This window comes from Kryptolebias marmoratus, linkage group LG20 (genome assembly GCF_001649575.2).
Source record: "Kryptolebias marmoratus isolate JLee-2015 linkage group LG20, ASM164957v2, whole genome shotgun sequence".
Taxonomy (NCBI): domain Eukaryota; kingdom Metazoa; phylum Chordata; class Actinopteri; order Cyprinodontiformes; family Rivulidae; genus Kryptolebias; species Kryptolebias marmoratus.
The window spans coordinates 2,353,578-2,369,959 of record NC_051449.1 but is presented as its reverse complement, the minus strand read 5'-3'; the positions used below and the strand labels follow the sequence as shown (position 1 = coordinate 2,369,959).

Genomic DNA, 16,382 nt, shown 5'->3' with positions numbered 1-16,382 from the left:
CCTGCAGTGTAATCATGGAACGTAAACGCATCGACAAACACTTTGTGTCTGCAAAACATGTGAGGAGAGCTGCAGAGGAGGGACAATCCAGAAATGGGCATGAATGTCAGTTTAGAAGCTATCAAAGTTCTCAAATAAAGCACCTTTTGAGAATGTCAATGTTTGTTGGGAATTATCTGACAAAACTAGGAAGGATTTTTGGTTTAGATATTAAAAGTTATAGTTGTTTATTGATTTTAGTAAAAAAAAAAAAAAATTGCAACTTGCCCCACGAAATCAGGCATTTTAGCCCGCAACAATCACAAAAAATGCCCGCGAAATCCTGGAGGGATTGTAAAATGATCTTATGATGAGAAGCAACAGAGTTACAGTTTTGGTCAAATCTTGTAAACAACATTACAGAAGATCTTGCAAGATGGAGTTGCTCTCAAAGTATCTGTAGGGCATGACTCTACACCAATTTTTAGCTCAACATCTATAAAATTCACAGAGTTGCAGCCATGACTCCAGAAGTTAATCAGCTGTAGACATACTTAGTTTACTTAAAGTTTCATTAAAGTTTTTCCAATGAGTCATGAGCTATTTTGCTAATGGTACAGGACAAACACATTATTATTAGGACCATGTATTGAATTCCATTCATTTCTGTAGCCTAAATTCAATTCTCACATTTTCCTAAACCGAACCCAAAATGGCATTTGAACATATGAAGACTGGACTCTGGTCCATAGAAGTAGCGGTAGGTTCTGACAAGTTGGTGTGTAGGAGAAATGGTTCTGAAGAGGTAACAAAAAACACAAAGACAGAAACATTATTCGCCCCCAGCAGCAGCTGACAAGTAAATTTTATTCTTGAAAATTCAATCCGAGAAGTTGAATAACTCAGCAACAAGGGGTCATAAGCCAGTGAAACTCCAAGAACCGGTCCAGAGCCCAGATGAAAGTCGAGGAATCTGCAGCAATCAGAGAAACCAGAAACTCTCCGTCTGTCTGACCATTTCATATATCAGAACTGACTAAACTTATTGTTTAGCAATAGTTATTTTATTCCCTCTTAGGTTGTGTTGCTTTTATTCTCAGGGAAATTTATTGCGAAGGTACCAGAAACATCAGCAGACCTTTTAAATTTACATCTGGAAGGAAATTTGAGGCGTTAATACTTTGAGATTAAACTGAATGCCCTGGAATTCCATAAGCTTCCCTGAAAGTTTCCGCTGAAAAATCTCAAATGCATCCGGATCCAATTCCCTTAAAATCGGACTCCTTTCAGCGCGTCGCCTCCACTCAGACGGCAGCTAAACTGTAAAAGGAACATTAGCTTGATGCGTTGGGAGTGAACCTCGTATTTTGTCAGACATCAGAACTAAATTACCCAAAACTGATGACCATAAATGGGGATTGGAAAAATGCACTTGCTGGAAAAATGACAGCTTTGCCTTTCGAGCCAAACGACCACTTCACCACAACAGCTCGGAACGACTCCGACATCGCTGCTGATGTTGGAGCAATCCATCAAATAATCACCCATTTCTGCCATTTTCTGCACGAGGCCAGAAACAGGTGGTGCAAGAGACGCCCAAAAAGCTTTCACTTCAGCCTACACATCCAATTTGACGTTTTTATTATATTAAAGATTTAGTTCATCTTAGCTCCTGTACATTTAGTTTAATTTATCTTAGCTATTGTTAGAATGTTAGATTCCTAATTGTGGTTTAGCTTAGCTACTATTTTGACTGTCTCAGCTCATGCTTAGATATGTCTGGTTTCATAATTTATTTAGATTATCCTATATTTCATTTAGAATACATGATTGTTGTGTTTTTTTCTGTATTAAATTCTGGTTTTGTTTCTCTTGTAAAGCACTTTGGATCGCCTTGTTGCTGAAAGGTGCTATATAAATAAATCTCACTTCACTTAAATGTAGTTTAAATTTTACCCTTTTTTTTTTACAAGTTCCAGCTGGAGACAAGTTGCTATGACTACAATAATTAAACATGCATGTTCTCCATCCAGATTAATGGATATGATCACACATAAACAGATATCCCTCCACCCTCAGGACGTTCCAGCGCTCTCAGATCAGCGCACGTTCCTCCAGCACTCAGATGCTGACCTTCAAGGGCAGCTTCCAATTTTAGTTGGTGATGGATGAGCTGGTGGGACGGGGGGGTGGTGGGTGGGTGATGAACTCCAATCAGGGAGCTCCTCTTGAGTAGTTATCAATGGGCTACTTCCTGGAACATCTGCTTCTCCATTATCCATCATCAGATGACCAGAGACTGTGTCGGAGGGGGCGACGGACGCGGTGGGGAGCCGTGTGCCACGAGGTGGACACATCTTAAAGAAGGGAGTTTGAGGTTTTAAAGTGGGTTTCTCAGATTAGAAATTAATCTGAAAATGAAAATTTGCCTGATTTCTTTTTTCTAATCTGCCACAAAGAGGATTTTTCCTCCATTTTAAATCTAATCTTTTCATAAACCATCACCTTTGCATTAGACTTATTTACATAGAAATGGTTCTGTTCACTGAAGACTGCACTGCTCTGAAGTTCACTTACAAAACAAAGGATTTAAACAGAAGTAGTGTCTGATTTGGTGTTTTAATTTGGATTGTTTGAATCTTACAGCTCAGTTTTCCCATCAGTTAGTGACTTTGTCTGGTTAGTGCCAAGTCTTAAAGACCAGATCGAAATTAAACCAAACTTAATCTGCAAGATTTCTCATATCGAAGATTAATGGGTCCTTAAATTAGAAATTTGTGAGCAAATTTTGCGACCGTATGCCAACTAATATATGTGTTTGTTTATTACAAAACAGCTAAAGTGACTGAAAATACGTCAACAGTTGCAGTGTCCATGGATGAACCATTTGGGACGGAAAAGTCCAACAATTTCAGTGTATTGGTATGCAGATTTAAAAAAAAAAAAAGGTTTTTGTTTACATTGAGCGCGGACCCACATTTCATTTTTTGTGTTTGATTTTACATTCAGCAACAGAGCACCTTTTTCATTTTTTGTCACAACAGAGGCCAAATAAAAACTGAAGGAGCAATAAACTTTATAGAAAACAGGTGAGATTAATACAGACTAGGACCAGAGTTTAACTCGTTCAAACCAGGGATCAGACTATGAAAAGACGAGAAAAGAGATCAAATAAAACCCTATTTTTAATACAAATGTCTTCCTCGTCAAACACTGACATCTACTCCCCAGAATCCCTCTAAAATAAAATCTAAATCATCATTTTAAGGCCTTTATCGCTGCCAATTTTGACTTCACATAAAATATTGACCAAGTTCAACAAGAAAACTCAACATGTGGAAAATAAATAATTCTCAACTGATGGGTGTTTTGATATTTTTAAATTTAACGTTTACTGATCTGGTGTTTATATGATCTAAGAAGCACAACATCTTTAAAATATATATATTAAAGTACAAAGTGACAAGAATATTTCTTGTTGTGTTCGTCTCGAGGAAACTTTGATTCAAAGATTAAAACTGAAAACGCCGTAGAGTTCAGATGATTTTGGAGGAGTTCTTCTTTCCCAGCTCTCCAATGTTACACCCTGTTGAGTTTACTTGTGTGTGTTTAGTGCGTGAGGAGTTCAGAGAGATAAGTCCGCAGTGTTTGGTGCGATTACTCCAGATGGTGCCTGGCATGTAACTAATGAGTCGCTCTTCATCCCGGGTCAAGTCTAAGGCTTCTGCTGGGCTTTGAAGCTTGTTTACCCTGCTGCCTTATGCCCATGAGACCTGCCTGTTCCCCCTGCTTACCTTACAGACGGTCAAAGTCTGCATCCAAGGAATAACAACTCATTAAAACAAACAACTCGCGAGCAGGAAGTGAAGGGCGAAACGTTTCAGCCTTGTTCTTCAGGATCATTTCATAACCACATTACTCAAAATTAAACTCTGGTCACATGGTACAGCTCTCTCCGGATAATTAGGAAAAACAATTAGTTGGTGCAATATGACATTTGTCCTCTTTTTATTCCCCTAATGCAGACAAATGTTGCCTTTCGCTGCAGTATCAGAAATGCTGAACGAGTTCCTTTCCTTGGAGGTTAAAAAGGGATGAGTTTCTGCTTTTATGTTTGTTTTTAGTTTAAAGGTGATGTTATTTATATGCATGGCTCTTCATTTGGCAACACAAGTCTGCATGACAAGAAAGTGGTTTCATCGTTGTACGGGACCAATATTTGACTTCTAGTCTTCTAAATGTTTGTTAATTTTAAGCACCAGTCTCGTTAAGTTAAGAAAATTTTAGTGGTTTAAATTCCAATAACTAAAACTTCCTAAAAAAGGTCAGTTTAGTAAAGTTAAAATATTCATTCATTCAGGTTTGTCTTGGTATTAGACAATCCCTCCAGGATTTCGTGGGCATTTTTTGTGATAGTTGCGGCTAAAATGCCTGATTTTGCAGGCATTTTCTTAAAAGTTGCGATTTTTTAAACTAAAAATCAATAAAAAAAACAGTTCTTTTAATATATAAACCAAAAATACTTCCTAGTTTTGTAAGATAATTCCCAACAAACATTGACATTCTTTATTTGAGAACTTTGATAGCTTCTAAACTGACATTCATGCCCATTTCTGGATTGTCCCTGGTCTGCAGCTCTCCTCACGTTTTGCAGACACAAAGTGTTTGTCGATGCGTTTATGTTCCATGATTACACTGCAGGGCGTGCAAAACAGCTGCAGCTGGGGAGGAAACTGGTTTGCTGAAATCTTTGTGGGCAAATGTGAAGCATTAGCGCACATTTTGGCTTCGGTCGCTGCTCCTGCACGCTCCCGGCATTCTGATGTTAACAGGAAGTGACGTCATGTGTCTTCTTCCTGAGTTATTTGGGGTTATTTTGCATTCCACGCTACACAAACCCACAAAGAAGAGACTAGACCGCAGAAACTGTGGCGAATCACTTCAGAAACAATAAATATTGGGTTAAAGTTGCGGGAAAGTTGCGATCGCAACATCTGATTAGAGGTTGGGTTAAGGAAGAGAAGGGAAATCCAGACATCTCCGTCCCAGCAACACTCTTCAGCTCCTCCAAACATTTACCGTCCAGCAGGGACACATAAACCCTCCAACAAGTTCTGGGTCTGCCCCAGAGATGACTCCCAGCAGGATGGGCCTAAAACACCCCCCTGCCCCGAAAAGCTGGAAAGAACCACCTCAACCAACAGAGGAACAGCAGTCCCCCAAATGACAGAACACGTGACCTCCTGAAGCCAGTTTTCCCACAGAGGAAGCTCCAGGATTTCATTCTTTAAATCACAACCCACAGCTCAAACCCATAATTAAGGGTTGGATCATATATGGACCGATAAATCAAGAGCTTTGCTTCGCAGCTGCCCGACAAACGTAACGTTTTTTCCTTCTCAACCTTCAAATTCAAGTTCAGCTCACTAACACAAAAAAAAGACATCTCATTGGCATGTTTGGTCTTCAAAAAGGTGCTAAATGCAAATATATTAAAGTAAACTTGTTCTTATTCCCCAAGTTAAAGTTTCTAATCAAAAACATAACCGGATGTCAGCTACCACGTGCGTTTCTTTACCTACAGAAGCAGCTGAAATTACTAAAAATAAGCCAAATGTTTAACTTAATGGTCTAGTAAAGGTTTTGCAAAAGCAGCGTGTTTTAGTGTCAAGTTCTTGTCTTCATGGCTCCTCCTGCTCGATCCCTGGTATTTATTTTTAAGAGCCATCTTATTTTATCCCTTTAGATTCAGATTCACTCATATTTCCGACCGACTGTCTTCATGAGATTCTACGCTTGTCTGATTCGGCCATATTTGCTTTCCTACACCGACTCCAGCCTGAAGGAGGTCAGTCATGCGATTTAAGGTTACAGCTGAGTGCTTTGTTTACATTGAATGCGTACCCAGCTGGAAAACTACTCAAACTTTTCTCTGAGTCTCTTTTAAGCTAAGAATATTTTTATATAATGCAACTTTCTCCAAACTAATTTACAGTTTTCTTCCATGACTTCTAACTGAAAAAAACCCCAATACTTTTAGAGCTTTTCTTTTTTTTACTTGAGTTGGAAAACTAGTTATTCCAACGTTTTACTCAAATCCAACACATTTCTCCATCTCAGAGACAAGTCCACTCGAGGAGAAACGTGAACCAGGCAGGCATCAAACGTTCCTCTTCAGCTTTATTACACGTGGTCGGCGGAAACCCATTGTCCGAGACGGATAAAAGCAGGCCAAAGAGTCAGGTGGCTCCGAATCAGATGAAAATATAAAAAAAATCAAGGAGGATTTCAGGGGATTTGCAGCAGCCGGCTCAGAGCCGTGCGAGTGCGCGTGTTAAGTGTGAGAAAGCGAGACGTGCGAGGCATCAAGCCTTGACCTTGCCATAACGAATCCCTTTTTTCCCTTTTCGGCTGTTGCCCGGCAACATCATCCTGACAGCAAGAACCGGTCAGAAAGAGACGGGAAAAAGGACAAACGGAGAGGTCACGCTCTGAATCGATACGTTCGGATAATTCTTTGCTTCTGTATCATCCCGCTGCTTATTTCCCTCCTGAGAGATCAGTTAACAGGGATTTCTGAGCCCACACGGGACAGGTCAAAGGTCAAGGGTCAGCCAATTGCATCTCTCCCGCCCCTCCCAGTGAGGGGATTTGGCTGCTTTAATCTAAGAGAAGTTATGGCCCTCACTTGTATCCGACCCTGGGGAGGCAGAAAGGCCGAAAGTAGTCAAGATCAAAGCCGCCCTGCAGGACGCCGGCACATATGGCCGGGTACAAAACTTCACCCCATCCCAAAAAAAAAAAACCCACCATGATGTAAGATCAGTGTTCACCCCGGAGTCTGCGCTCTCATCAGGTGCGATCAAAGAGGAAGGAAATGATTGAGAGGCTTGTAATTCCCATCGAAGCATTTAATAGAAGCAGGCGAAAGCTCGACGAAGGGTGGAAAAGACTGAGGAAACAGGGGCTGCCGCTGGGACGACGATACAAGACTCATTTACGACTGCTGGAAAGTGATTTGTTCCTGCCCCCAAGGTAGGAGGCACGATTTCACTTCTGTCTGTCAGCAAAAAACTGAATTAAAATTAATCCAAAGCAGCGATCAAGGGAAACCCGTTTAACGTCCATATAATTTAAAACAAAAACAACAAAACAGAGATGAGACTTCGGCCTCGGTGAGGAATGTGTCCGCTGGTGGGACACTTTCAGGCCTTTAAAATAAAATAAGAAAAGTCTGTGCAGCAGGCACCATAACTCATAACTGTGTTTGGTCCAGAAGTGCCCTTTAATATAAAATACTCTGCTCCTCATCCACTTTGGCTTGGATTAAACCTCTATAATACTGCAATTATTTGATCAAAATCAACTTCCTAGTAATACACCCAACATCCTCTAAACCATACGTGTCAAACTCAAGGTCCGCGGGCCAGATCCGGCCCTCTGTAACATTTCATCCAGCCCTCCAGTCTGGGACAGATCGAGTCTCTGATTCTTATTTTGCTTAAAAAAACTGAGCCTAATTAGTGAAGTTTTCTCTTGACAGTGACTTTGAAGCCAACAATATATAGTTTTAATTTTTGTATGATCAGGTTTTTGTTGATGGCTTTTATTAAAAATCTGTTTTAATGTTAAAAAATTCATTTAAAAGCTGAGTGAGGCGTAAGAAATGACAGCTAATGATGAGCTTTTTGAAGTTTGAATTATTTGTCTGTGTTCATTAAAGTCTGTTTGCTCTAAATTCTGTATAATCTGTAACTGGGAAAAGGTCATTGATATTTCTATATGAATGATTTGACATAATACATCTAAAACCAATTAATTTATGTAATTTTTAATAAATATTGATTGTGATTGGCCCTTGGCTTGGACCAAATTTTTAATTTTGGCCCCCTTGTGTCACTGGGTTTGACACCCCTGCTTTAAACTCTTCAGCTGACAAACTACAAATCAACAGACCATCAACCTCGACTATCTTTGGCTGATATAACTTCTTAAAACCATCTAAAGACCCTAATCTTAATGTTGAGGGTCAACTTGATGCTTGACCCCCTGCTACAGACCAGAGATCCATCATCTGAGTCATTTAGGCCATTAGTTTATCTTTATGGTTCATAGTTTACATAAAAGATATAAACATAATATTTTGTTAAGAACCTGTTTGAATTAAACCCATTTCCCATCCCTGTACGGCTTTAAAAACCAGGTAACAAGTAACTCTGGGAGACGAACAAAGAGCTTCTATCTGCTGCAGGCTTTTTGCATGGCAGCGTCAGAAAATTGCTTCAATTTAGAGAAAGCAAGGCAGACAGACTTATCTGTATTATATCCATAACCCCAGCATTTATGGATAGATGGGCCCAGGCTTTTATTTTGATAGAGTGTAAATGGACAGAAGCTTCTAATGCATGTCAAACAGCTTCGCTCCGAAACACGATAACAGAAGTGGAGCTGGCTGGGAGGATGTGAGCAGAAGTAATATCAAATAAGTGGCATATCAACAGCTAAGAAGGAGGTTGTAATGCACATTTCATTTATTTGCTTTCAGTCTGGCTAAATCAAGTTTATAGTGGCGATAGATGGGGTGATGTAAGATCTGTTTTACCTAAAAACATCTGAAATACACTCGTCCAAAATAAATAGGTTCACCATAAATTAACTGATGGTGGCATTAGGAGCATTTTGTTTTTGCATCCTCTTAATATCTCTGGAGAAAACATCAGAACAAGTCATCTCTCTCGTCAAAAAGAAAAAGTGCAAAATAAGATCTTGTGTGGGGGATATCCAGGAGCCAACAGTTTGCACGTAAAACAACAAAAAAAAATCAATGATATCAGCAGGTTTGGCAGCTGATGTGAGCAAAGGTTAAGTGCCAACGCACTGCAAAACATTTGCCCGTTGAGGAAGATCTGGTCGCAGCACGAGGATGAGCTCTGTGGTCATTACTGAAAGGTCAAAAGGAAAACACGAGTTCACAATTCGTGTAGATTTCCAGTTATGAAAGCCCATCTGTCGGACTGGTTTGCTTTTATCTTTTAACTCACTTTAAAGCACCTTAAAGCTGTCAGCGGTGTAACATTTCAGACACTCAGTGCGAGAACCTTAAACTGTTTAGTTCAGGTTTCTGTTTTTTTTTTATGACATTATCAAAATTTACTCCTCAGAGTTAGAAGGAGCTGAAAAAACATCACAACAAAGTCTGAGAGGACATTAAATCTGATGCAGTCATCAGAAACCAGAGCAGAGAGCATTTAAACTCCAAAGTTTAAACCGGGACCCTTTCACCTGCGAGGGAACACTTATTCATGTAATAAAGCAACTTGATCTTTTATTTCAACAACTAAAAAAGGGAAATTTATGATTTCCACGTTTTACACAAAGACGGACAGGGTTTTTATCACTGACAGCAATCTGTTTTACTTTTATTTACAGCTTTTATTTATGGTAAAACAGGCTTTAAAAAGGAAACATGCTTTGCAAGTTAAAACATTTATTGCTTGACTATTGTTGAATTCAACCTGAGTCCAACTGTGTTGACAGAGTTTCATAATATGAAGCAAAACGTCTCCTAACGGAACTGTTATTCACTCAGCTGTTATCATCAGACACTTCATCTTTGCAACAATTTTTAAAAATAAATTAAGCTTTATTTGGTCAAATTAGAACCCGAGCGAGAAAAAGCAAGATCCCAAGAGTAACAAAATAATTTGCAAGCTTCATTAGACGAGACGTGAAAGAAAAGAAGCCTTAAAAAGGAGACTACAGACATGTTTGGACCTAAAACACACTTAAAATCTGCTTTCCACACTTTACAGATAAAGCAGGAGAATTTACAGGCAGATTACAGCAAGAAAAACTACAAAACCTCCATTTTCTGCAACAACATGTGAACGCCGAGGGATGAAGGATTGATTCAATTAGCTACAAAAGCTGAATCCGAGTTGAGGGTAAAAGCAGCAAAATTAAAAAGGTAAAGTTAGTAGAATAGTAGCTAAAAGTAGAATGTTACCTAAAAGCGGCACAAAAAGACAAGGAGCAAGAAAGCTGAAGCAAATTTCAAAGAGAAAAATTTGAGCTCAATGTATTTCTGTGGTAAAAAATAAAGTTGATTTAAAAGAGAAATATTGAAGTTACAAAAATCTAAAATCCCCTGAATGAGCGCAACAGCTAAAGTAGCAGAAAGCATGCAGGAGTAGTTGGATGGAAAAAATAAAAACCAGGAAAACGATGTTACCAAACGGAACATCACCGTCAGCTGCTGCAGCCGAAGCAAAGCCTGCGTGATTGAAAAAAGCTATCATCTGGAAGAGAGTTCATGCTAGAGGCTGAGGAGAAAAGCCGCAGTCTTGATAGCACCAAATCCCTTATTTAGCCTTTTGTTTTATTCAGTCTCTGCAGCCCGAGATAAGCTGGATGTGTAGGATAAGCGCAGACTAACCCTCTCAGCCATTACATGCCTGGACTGGAGGCCAAATCTGGACAATGACGGTGAGGTGGTGGGCGACTACGTTTGGAGGGCATTCTGTGAAAAACAATGAGAAGTGGTGGGATGAAGATGCACGGAGGATAGCAGAGGAGGGAAACTACTACAATAATCCAATCAGGTTAGGTTTTCTGCATAGAAACGGCTGTAATCAGGGTCATCTTATCTGAAAACAGACGGTCGAGCTGCAGTGTAGCTTTTGTTGTTCTCCTTGGCTGCAAAAATTCACACTTTTCTACAAATTACTTTGGAAACGCAGCTCAGAGCAAGGCCGCGCCGTTATATTATCTCTCAGCTGTGATAAGCTTGCAGATTTGCTGTGGAAATGACCACGCTGTCAACTCCAGAGCAGAACATTTTAACAATGTGCACTTTTATTGATTGAAAACTGAGGGGGCTTCACAGCACTCTTATCAGCCTTCACCTCTCGCTGATAAAACCTGAGCAAACTGGAAAATATATATATACGCATTTTTATTTCAGGACAGAAAATGACTTCTGTAGGTCAGAAACCAAATGGAAGAAAAGTCCAAGTACTATAGAAAAAAGTTAGGAGGTGATCCGTGTTTTCCCATCATTAAATGATTTCTTACTTCAGCTTAAAAATGTCAATACTTACAGTAATATATCTGGTTTATATATATATTTTTTTTAAAGATATGCTGTAGTTTGTTTTGAACCCTCCGAATATACAAACAGCTAAGTGGAAACAAACTTGTGCTTCAATTTCCTGTTTCCTAAATCCACACACTGAAATGTCCCAGGATAAATTAAACCATTAACGTGTTTACTGCTCTTTTTTTTTTTTTTTCAGTAAAAACATAAAAATTAAATACAACCACGTCAGTCATGGTGCAGATTAGCTGATAAATGATCACAATTAGGCTTTAAAGTGGGGACAACTTCAGCCACCAAAAGAAAAACAAGGTTTCTGTTCTGATTCGTCTGTAATTTTAGCAACATTTAGCATTTAGCAACCCAAAGCCTTTATTTGCTCTTCAACCCGATTAAAGATGGCTGCCACAGCTAACTGATCGTAGCCAACAGAAAAAAGGCTAATGAATTAAAACCGTCATGAAGGTGGCGGGCAACAGGCATTCCTTCAAGGAATGCCGTGCCTTTAATTTAAATAAATGCATAAAAAAATGATCTATTTGCTTTCTCTAAAAGGAAAATAAATAATTTGCAGCATTAAAACACAGATTAAAAAGGTGCATGTGTCACCTACTCATCTAAAATTGTCGTTCACATAACGATCACACCTACAGCCCGGAAAAGCTGCCAAATCCTCCAACTCGGCACCAAAAATATTCCGACATCTTCCGAAGCCATGAGGCCGTCTGCGGCGACGGAAAAGAAACCGATTCAGACTTCTGGGACCCAGATGGACGGGTCCTGGCCTCGAATCAACAACTCCATGTTTTTCATTTGGCACCCCTGTCTTGTGCACTCTACTCTTTATTTTCTATTAGGAAGAGAAATGCCCAACCAAGAAAAGTGGGAACACAGAGAGAAAGGAGGCAATACACACAGGCGGCGAGCGCGAGCAGAAACAGAAGACAAAATGGCTTTCAATCACACAGCAGCGGAAGGCCAGAGGTCCCTTATTTTCCCTCCCTTCGATGTTCTGGTCCCTCTTTTCATTTCCAGCATACTTTCATCTCCTCTGTGAGCCCTATGGTTGCACACATTGCTTTCAAAATCACATAAAAAGATGTTTACACATGCCTCACAAGTCCCCGTGATTGGCACGGGCTCGGAAATTGTTTGCAAATCTCCATAAACCCAGATGACTCTGAAGAGAAGAAATGCTTCCAGACAAAGACCCAACATGTCAGGTTACATAAACACATCCACACAACCGTCTGTGGCAGAAATAAAGCGGTAAAAAAATCATTTTGCTCTGGTTATGAGGGATCATGTAGAATTATGGACGCGTTTAGCTCTTTTTTTTGAGTCAGTGTTGGGCTGACAGTGATGAATAAGCATTATTAAACAGCAGACACAGGCCTGGTGGCGTCATTAATCTTCATCCCTAACAGCACCATCACAGAAGTCATTCCTCGTCTGCTTCCTGTTGTCGATAACACAAAGGAAGCAGAACCACTTGGTCACATTTTGACGCCTTGTTGACGCGACTCTTTAGGAAAAATAAAATAAATAAAACGGACCAGCTGCTGGGTCGCACAAAGTCATCGGCGTCCACCAGCGTCGGATGACTGATGGGACAGAAGACGGCACCGAATCCCTCCAATAAGGTTTAAACGGGCTTATTTCACAGATTTATCCACCTCTGAAGACTGAATGTCACTCTGCAGTTTCAGACATTAACACCATCACCTCCCACTGAAGACATGTTTGTACCGTCAGCAAAATATCCTGAAGAAATCTTAATGAAACCTTCAGAAAGTAATCAGCTTTTAGGGTCAAGATGGCCCTAAAAATGGCTCCAACTCAACCCACTTTACAGATATTAAGGTAGAATTTGGTGTGGTAGTAGCTGAGAGTCACTCATCAAGGTTTAACCAAAATGATTACAACTCGTCTCCTCTTGAGCAGGAAAAGGGTAGAGTGCCTCCTCTGGGTCGGGGAGGATGTCCTGCAACAAGTGGAGGAGTTTAAGCATCACGAATGAGGGAAAAATGGAGCGGGAGATCGACAGGCGGATTGGTGCAGCGTCTGCAGTGAAGCGGGCGCTGTACCGATCTGTCGTGGTGAAGAGAGAGCTGAGCCAAAAAGCGAAGCTCTCGATTTACCGGTCGATCTACGTTCCTACCCTCATCTATGGTCACGAGCTTTGGGTAGTGACCGAAAGAACGAGATCGCGAATACAAGCGGCTGAAATGAGTTTCCTCCGCAGGGTGTCTGGGCTCTCCCTTAGAGATAGAGTGAGAAGCTCGGTCATCCGGGAGGGACTCAGAGTAGAGCCACTGCTCCTCCACGTCGAGAGGAGCCAGTTGAGGTGGCTCGGGCATCTGGTTAGAATGCCTCATGGTGACGTCCCACCGGGAGGAGGCCCAGAGGAAGACCCAGGACACGCTGGGCCTTGGGATTCCTACTGGGGGCTGCTGCCCTGCGACCCGACCCCGGATAAGAGGAAGAAGATGGGATGGATGACAACTCATGTCTCATTAGATGATTCTGTTATAAAACACTGGCAGGAAAAACGGCGGGCGACATGCGATCCCTCTAGGAATTGGCTTTTAAAAACAAGGATAAAGACGTTCCGTCCGATCGCTCATCACCTGGAAATAAAAGCTGAGCTAAGGCCGGTTGGAGAGAGAGAGAGAGAATCATGAATCATTTGCTTTTATCAGCACCTTGAATCAGAAGGTGGGAGAAAAAGAAAAATTAGGAAATAAACTCAGAACCACTTCACCGGTTGCAGAGTGTTGTTTGTGCACCAAGACACAACGTAACCTGCGAACATTCGTCCGTTTATCTGAGAAACACATTAACTAAACCTCCCACACACACACTGTCATCAAGGAGCAGGGACGCTCTTTGAGGACCAAAATGTTCCTGTTTTGGACAGAGAAGACAGATGGTTTGAGAGGTGGGTGAAGGAAGCCATCTTTGTCAAACGAGTGAAACCATTTCAGCTTTTTTAGCATTAAACCTGATCTCCAGTCAGTTTCACTCCATTAGCACCTGCATTCATGTGACCAGAGCAGCCAATCAGTGCGCCAGGCTAACAAGGACCCTAATGAGCCTCTATTGTGAGGAGACTGAGTTAATCTGCAGGTGAATTCAGTTTACAGACATCATCATGCAGCTACTGAGCACCGAAAACACCTGATGTTCATAAAAACAGCCTTTTCAGACCAGGTAACATGACTCAGCACAGATAAAAAGCTATGAAGAAATTCTGCATCATGTTTTGTTTAACAAATTAAAGATTTCCCTCATTTTGTTCAGTATTGTGAACTGATTACAGAGTTATTTCCTTATTAAACTTCAATTTCTTATCTAAAAGGTTTGGTTTCCATCTTTTGTTTCACTTTTTTGCCAGTTCTTTATGTCTGCTCTAATTTAATATTCAATATTCACCACCGTTCCACATTATTTTACTTATTAAATATATATATATTTACACAGTGTCAGATTCAAAAAGTTATTTGTAACTTCAGTAATTCTGCCTTTAAGGTCTAGTTTAGAGAAGTTTTTTGTTCATGTTTTGTGTTGCTAAAAAACAAACAAACAGTATTTAACATTCTGGGACTGAAAAATGTAAACTACTGCTATGAAATTTACATCTTTAATGTGCATTTCATTCTTTTGTCCAATGTTTTAAAATTAAAAAGGGGCTCATTTGTTTTAAGGCTTGGGGACGAACATCACAGGTACAATATAACGATCCAAAATGACTTCAAATTAATAAAGACTGTTGGTTTTTAATCATTTATAGCCTCAGACACAACTTCCAGCAGATGGTCGCCCAGCGAGGAACCTCCTGCTCAGGTGTTGTTCCTCGCAGACAGCACCTGGATTCATCATATATCTGTCTAATAAAACACAGACTAAACCCCGGGGACACTTCCTTTATTTACTGTATTTATAGCCTTTTTACAAGAAAACAACAACAACAACAACAACCAGCAGGACTGAAAGCAGCAACAGAGCCAAGAAAAAAGAAGAACAAACTTCCACTTAAACCCAACACGATGCTGAAGAAAAAGAAGTTTTTTGGTTCAGTTTACTTCCAGTTAAAAGTCCAATCTTTCAGCTGTAATATTAATAAAGGAATGCATATCACCCACAGGTTTTAACAAAGATTTCACACAATCCGGGTTCACGTGGTGCAGTTTATGGTCAACTTAGACAAAGATTTTCAAAGTAAAATCAATCTTAACCATAAATCTGTGGTCGTTCAGTGTGTCATTCAGGGCGACAAACCTACAACAAAAACATAAAAACAGACATTTTCTGGGAAAGTCAGCAGCGTGAGTCTTTTTCCCTCCACCCTCACTACTTAGTGTCCAAATATAGCAATTAGAGCGTCAACATTTCCTCGTCCTGATGGACTGAAATCTCTGATTTACTCCGTCCTCCTGCAGCGAAACGTCCTTCAGTCATAAATTCCACCAAAAACCACCGCCGATTCTGAATAAGGGAAGTAAAAAGTTTGTTTATTCGCTCACTAAGATCTTTTCTACATTCACTGTGACTTTAAAGTGATTTTATGAGCGAGCTGATAGTTTTCCAGAGCAACAATTCCCAAAGTTGGGGTCGGGACCCCAATGTGGGTCACCCAATACCAAATAGGGGTCCTTATAATCTTCAATTATCAACCTACAATTAAAAACCCAGTTTTTATATATTTGCACCATAACTGTGACAGAGAATAGAAATACAAATCATAAGTTGATTTTAAGACTGTTTGTGTCGTCATTATGCTCTTATTTATTAGGGTCATTACCATTTTGGGGTATTTAAACAGCCAACAGATGAGGTCACACTCCTTTGTCAGTGTTAATTTATGGGTCAGTGATCACTTCCTGAAGGTTTCATTCAAATCTGCCCTCTGGTTCATGAGATATTTTGCAGAAAGATGAAACCGTCCTTACATAGCTGCACAAACTTTAAAAGCACAGAAAATAAACTACAGCTAATTTCATTCTTAGGACAAACAGAATAACTCAAACCTTTAATTTACTAACAAATTATAGGCGGTACCACTTTCTTATGAAGCAGAAGCTTTGACACTGAATCCCCTTCATGAACTGCTTCATGCATCTGACAGAAATAAACAAAGTTCAGTTCAGAGACAGATCAGCTGGAGGTTCGGAGGTTAGAACCCCAAACACTCACCTCCCGCTGCAGAGCCGGAGGGACGTTGCGTCAAAAAATACATTTCCAGGTTCTACTTTCAGTTCCCTCCTGTGCAAATAAATAAATAAATAAAAGTTTTCCGTTTGCAGCA

General features: G+C 40.2%; 1 protein-coding gene across 3 annotated transcripts in view; it reads right to left on the bottom strand.

Annotated features, from left to right (window-relative positions):
- The window catches only part of LOC108243851 (neuropilin-1a-like), a 152,771-nt gene extending 136,389 nt beyond the window's left edge, over window positions 1-16,382 (bottom strand). For 2 of the 3 annotated variants that reach the window (XM_025008901.2, XM_025008903.2), the window contains exon 1: window positions 16,271-16,364. The gene's annotated coding sequence lies outside the window, so the exon portion shown is untranslated. Of the gene's footprint in view, window positions 1-16,270 lie in introns of all 3 variants that reach the window. The other variant, XM_025008902.2, reaches the window with a different exon arrangement.